The 6,020-nt window shown below is 42.8% G+C and overlaps 1 non-coding gene across 1 annotated transcript; it reads left to right on the top strand.

Moving 5' to 3' along the window:
* The first annotated feature begins 2,965 nt into the window (after nucleotides 1-2,965).
* On the top strand, nucleotides 2,966-3,096 carry LOC115030188. The gene has a single exon (XR_003835809.1). It is a non-coding gene; the product is annotated as a small nucleolar RNA SNORA17 (small nucleolar RNA).
* The last annotated feature ends 2,924 nt before the right edge of the window (nucleotides 3,097-6,020 follow it).

Below are 6,020 nucleotides of genomic sequence, written 5' to 3'. Positions count from 1 at the left end.
ATACAACTTCCAAAACACAAGAAAATCAAGAAGGAAGACCAACTCATGGATACTTCATTCCTCCCTAGAATAGGCAATAAAATATCCATGGAAGGAGTTGCAGAGACAAAGTTTGGAGCTAAGAGAAAAGAATGGACCATCTAGAGACTGCCCCGCACTGGGGTCCATCCCATAATCAGCCACCAAACTCAGACACTATCGCATAAGCCAGCAAGATTTTGCTGAAAGGACCCTGATATAGCTGTCTCCTGTGAGGCTTTGACAGTGTCTGGCAAATACAGAAGTGGATGCTCTCAGTCATCTATAGGATGGAACACAGGGCCCACAATGTAGGAGCTAGAGAAAGTACCCAAGAGCTGAAGGGGTCTACAACCCTATAGGTGAAACAACAATATGAACTAATCAGTACCCCCAGAGCTCGTGTCTCTAGCTGCATATGTAGCAGAAGATTGCCTAGTCAGCCATCACTGGGAAGAGAGGCCCCTTGGTCTAGCAAAGTTTATATGCCCCAGTACAGGGGAACGCCAGGGCCAAGAAGGGAGAGTGAGTGGGTAGTGGAGCAGGGCAGGGGTAGGGTATAAGGAACCTTTGGAATAGCATTTGAAATGTAAATGAAGAAAATATCTAATAAACAACAACAACAACAACAAAAAGATCTGCTGCAGGAAATTTTCTTAATTAGTGATTGATGGGGGAGGACTCAGGCCATTTTGGGTGGTACATTTCCTAGGCAGGTGGTCTTGGGTTCTGTAAAAAAGCAGACTAAACAAGCCTTGGTAAGCCAGACAGTAAGCAGCATTCTTCTATGGACTCTGCATCAGCTACTGCCTGCAGGTTTCTGCCCTTTTTGAGTTCCTGTCCTGATGCGCTTCCATTATGAACAGCAATATGGAAATGTAAGCCAAATAAACCCTTTCCTCCCCAAAAAAGAAAAAAAAAAAAAGAAAGAAAGTTGTTCTTTGACCTCCTCCACATGCTGTGGCACATTTGTGTAAACACACACACACACAAATAAAATGTAGTTAAAACATTGTTGAATTCTTTCTGACCTTTTTGACTAGAAAAACAAATTCATTTAGAAAATAGAGTAAGTTGAAGTCTGAGTTATAGATATTTTATAAACGTTTTCAACTTGTGAATTTTTAGCAACATATTCCTGAAGTTTTTATCTGAGTGGACAGTCATCTATTCTTTCCAGTAATCATTATAGCAACTGGAGAGGTCCCTTTGTCTGGACCATTTTACATTGCAACAAAGAGTGGAGGACACTTGATTTTGTTGCACATTCTTGCCAGTACCTAATATTGTCAATGTTTTGTATTTTGCTATTCTAATCTGTTTGAAGTGGTCTTTCACTTCAATTTACACTTATCTAATGACATAATATTGAACAATTTTATTTATGTGCTCTCTGAATATCTTTTCTGGTAAAGTGTCCCCAACATTAGCCCATTTTTGTAACTTTCTAATTCGAAGTGGCTTTAAGTGTTTGAGAAGTGTTTATTTACATTTGTTCAATTCCTAATGGTATTACTTGGAGTTTTTATTGTTAAGTGATATTTCAGTTATGATTTGTGTGTGTGTGTGTGTGTGTGTGTGTGTGTGTGTGTGGTAGTAGTAGTAGTAGTAGTAGTAGTAGTAGTAGTAGTAGAGGATGCATGTGTCACAGACCATGTCATGTATGGAAGTCAGAGGACAACTTTCTAGAGTCAGTTCTTTCCTTCCACCTTTACTTCAGTTTTGGAGATCAAATTCAGATCAGTAGGTTTAGGCTATGAGTCCCTTTACCTGGTGAAACATCTTATTCATATATATTTTTAAATAGTCATCGCATATAACAGGATTAGCTACCAAGTGATTCCTCTTACCTTGTTTGTTTTCTCATTATTCTCTGGACTATTTCCATTGTTATACAGAAGCATTTTAGTTTTAAGTAATCCAATTTTTTCCAGTTTTGTGGTATTTATTTTAATTAATGACACTTTTATATTTTACAGTAGTACAAGGTCAAGCTTCCAGCATATTCACTGTTTGGTGGCAGCTCACTTCATAGTTCCTAGATAAATACTTTCTTGTTCTTGCAATCTTTTAAAAGTAGAATATAATTATATTATCCCTCCTCCCTTCAACCCCTTCCATGTCACCACTCTCTACCTCTCAAATTCATGGCCCTTTTGTCTTTATTATTGTGTGTGAGATTTTTCTCTTCTACATCACCATGTCTATTGGCATGACATTGTTCAGGTCTTATTTACATAGCCATATTGTTGAGGCAATTTTTGATTTTTAAAACTAAGATTTTGGAGTGCTCCTCAGAATGTCTTGAAGTATTTCCTATATGTTTCCTTTAGTGTTTTCAGGGTTGTGAGTGCTACATTAAGGCCTTTGAGTCATTTTCAGTTAGGTTTTATACAGTGAAAGATCGGGTCAAATTTTAGCCATCTATATGTGCCTATCATGTTTTACCAGCATCATTTAAGTCTATCCTTGCTATGTTATATGATTTGACACCTATTAGCTACAAAGGTATGTGTTCATTACTGCTTTATTTCCAGTTCTCTACTGTGCGGCAGACCTCAATCAATGGAATTTTCGTTTTCTTAGTGTTGACTCTCAGACTTTCTTTGTACACTTTATAGCAGTCCTTTATCAGAAATATCTTTTGCCAGTATTTTCCTTATGCCTGTAGTTTTTCTCATTGCCTTGCCAGTGTACTCTAGAGGATACTTGTTTTTTAAAACAAAACCAGGACATATCTATAAGTTAAAATATAATAATATAAGAGAATGTGAACACTAAGTAGGGTACTGGTGGAGCATGCCTTTAATCCCAGCACTCAGGTGACAGAGGCAGGTGAAACTTTGTGAGTTCTAAGACAGCCTGGTCTATTGAAGGAGTTCCAAGACAGCCAGAGCCACAGAGAGAAAATTTATATAGGAAAAAAAAATAAAATAAAAGACAAACAAATGCCCTAGAGGAGTTGCTGGTATGACTGCTGTATCACATGTGTGTCAGTAGGTGGCAGAGGAGAGGTTGTGTCTATGCTCAGTGTTCTGATCTATGAACATCTGAATGAGTGATTAGCAACCTAACATTCCCTGGGTGGTGGGGGAAACGAGCCTGACAAAACCACTGGTCTGGTGCCAGGAGGCCCAAACAGGGAGCTAGCCTGAGATGACCACCAGTCTAGTGCCACACAGACCTGTGGGGACAAACCATGCCCAAGATGACCCCTGCCCAATGTCACAATGCATGAGTGGGTCTTAGTACTCCTGAGACCACTCCTGAGGTGACCCCAAACACTCAGGGTCCCCTGGCAACAGTAAGAGGAGAAAGGAAGTTGTGGAGAAATTGAAGAAAAAGAGAACCTGAAGGATGTGGGCACAAAGAGGAGAGGTAGAACAGGGAACTGGAGGGTAGTGAAGAACACTCTGATGTGAATAGCTAGCAATGCCACTTGGGACCATGGTGGGGTCCTGACCTGTGCTGTCACTGGTGGCCAAGTCTGGGTATATGGTCCTACCACAATTGTGGTCTGTTACAACCAAAGGCCAGGAGGACATCCCTGGTCTGGGCTACTGCCCAGGAATATGTTGATATCTGAGAACTGTGGAGAACTGGCCCCACCCCTCACCAGGACATCGTAAGAGAGCTGTCCCTGGGGGCATGAAAGCAGAAGAGTTGACCCTGCCTCTAGCCAGCTGCAAGACTCAGGAGAGTGGCCCAACACATTGTGGGAGTTGTGGGTGAGCCGGCCTTGAGTGTTTAAACATGGGAGAGCTGTCCTATGCAGTGGGATTGATAAGGGAGAAATACTGTCTTTGCCCCCCCCTTTGCTCCTCACCCCTGGCCCCTTACTACCTGTGTCAGGTGAGAGAATTGGCCCTGGGGTCCTGAGAGCAGAGAGCTGTCCTCGTCCCTTACCAGTTGTAATACCCAAGAGAGCAGACCCTGCACCATGCCTGGGCAGTAAGGTCGAGATGACCCTGGTGGTGGGAACAAGCCAGCCCTAAGGATATGAGTGTGGGAGATTTGGCCCTGCCACTTGTCTGTAGTGCCTTGACATCAGCGAGGAAGGGATTCCCCCCACCCTTTGCCACCTATAGCAGGCAAGGAGAGCTGACCACCAGGTCCTCAGAACAGGAGAGCTGGCTCCACCCCTCTCTTACGGCAGCACTCAAAGAAGCAACCCCTGTACTTCTCCTGGGCAGCATATTATATATAGCTTGCCCTGGATGTGGCTGTTTCAGGTGAGCCAAACGTGAGGATGACTCCACCTCTTGTCTGTTGTCTGGTGGCATTGGTGAGGGGAGGTCTCCTCCCCTCCTTTTTGCCCTTGCCAATCACATCCTGAGAGCATATGTCCCTATCCCTCACCTATTGCAGCACTCAGGAAAGTAGACCCAGCACTAGACCTGACTATGGTGTGGGTGAGCCAGAATCAAGGGTGTGAGCATGGAAGAACTGGCCCCACAACTTGTCTGAGTGCAGCAGTATAGGCAAGAAAGAGAGACCCTCTCCTACCCTTGATCCTCACCACCTGCAGCAGACAGAAGTGTTGTCCTGGGAGCACAAGAGCAGGAGATCTGGCATCAGATGCAGTACTCAGGGGAGGAGGGCTTGAACCTCGCATAGGTAGAACAGTAGAACTAGCCCTTGTCATGGGATTGGTAAGGGCATTACTGCAGAAGAGCTGATGCTGCCTCTTGTCTGGTCCTCAGAGTAGCAGAAGCCTGACGCTTCACACCAGACCAATGCGTCATTGCAATGGATATTTGTAAGCAAAGAAGTGTGGAGAGAAGTGTATACTGTGGGACACACTGTGACACACTACAGCTTCCACAACAAGACTTTTTTCTCTGTTGTGTGCTCAGGGAGATTGCAAGAATGGAGGGCATGCATGAGGGGAGGTATAGATGCTGGATGGGGATGCTTAATGTGAAAGTCAAAAAGAATCAATAAAAAGCTGAAAAAATCAATCAATCAATCAATCGATCAATCAATCAATAAAGCATATATGAATAGTATACATTTGTTGTGTCTATTGGGTTAATGCACAGATAAGGTTAGAGCTATACCAAATTTGTCTTAGTCAAAGTTTCTATTCCTGCACAAACATCATGACCAAATATCAAATTGTGGAGGAAAGGGTTTATTCAGCTTGCATTTCCACATTGCTGATCATCACTAAAGGAAGTAGGGACTGGAACTCAAGCAGGTCAGGAAGCAGGAGCTGATGCAGAGGCCATGGAGGGATGTTCCTTACTGGCTTGCTTACCCTGGCTTGCTCAGCTTGCTGTCTTAGAGAACCAAGACTACCAGCCCAGAGATGGTACCACTGACTTATGTAGATGAATAATGTATTTTTCAGGGCTTTCCAGAGAAAGAAATTTATGAAATGATTAATATACCCCCTGAGAGAGAACAGTGAAAGTGTATTGCTGGATGTGTCAGCTGAAAGCAAACTGCTTCTGGTGAGGCTTACTTACAGTGATAGAGGAAAACATTTGCAAAATCATTAACTTCATACCACACACCAGAGGATGTGCTTAATTTTCTCAAACAATGAAACCACATCTTTTATAGCACCACAATTAGAGTCATCCCGTGGTTAATTTACAATAACTGACTCATATTGTCCAAGATCCATCTGTCTTTAGCACATACACTGAAATAAAAGTTACATTAGAATGTGACAGGAATCAGCACCCTTGCACATTTCATATTCTTCATGGTGGCACTAATCTCTGCAATCACCATAGGAATGCAGTGGCTCCCATACATAGTCTTTACATCATAACAGCCTTTACTCCATGGATCAGAGAGCCAGTGTGAGAACTCTGCCAGCAGCTGAGTATATCTTCTCTAATGATGCATTCTGAAGCCATAACCACAGCATGAGTTCAGGGACTCACGAGTCCACTGTGAGAACTTGACCTCCATAAACTTGAATTTGGATGGTAGATTACACTGAGACTTAAGGGCTTATGAAATTAGTTTCAGTTCAGAGCCAGCATTCA

Source organism: Mus caroli, chromosome X (genome assembly GCF_900094665.2).
Source record: "Mus caroli chromosome X, CAROLI_EIJ_v1.1, whole genome shotgun sequence".
Classification (NCBI taxonomy): Eukaryota; Metazoa; Chordata; class Mammalia; order Rodentia; family Muridae; genus Mus; species Mus caroli.
The sequence above is the reverse complement of the archived record's forward strand: the minus strand, read 5'-3'. Positions and strand labels throughout refer to the sequence as shown.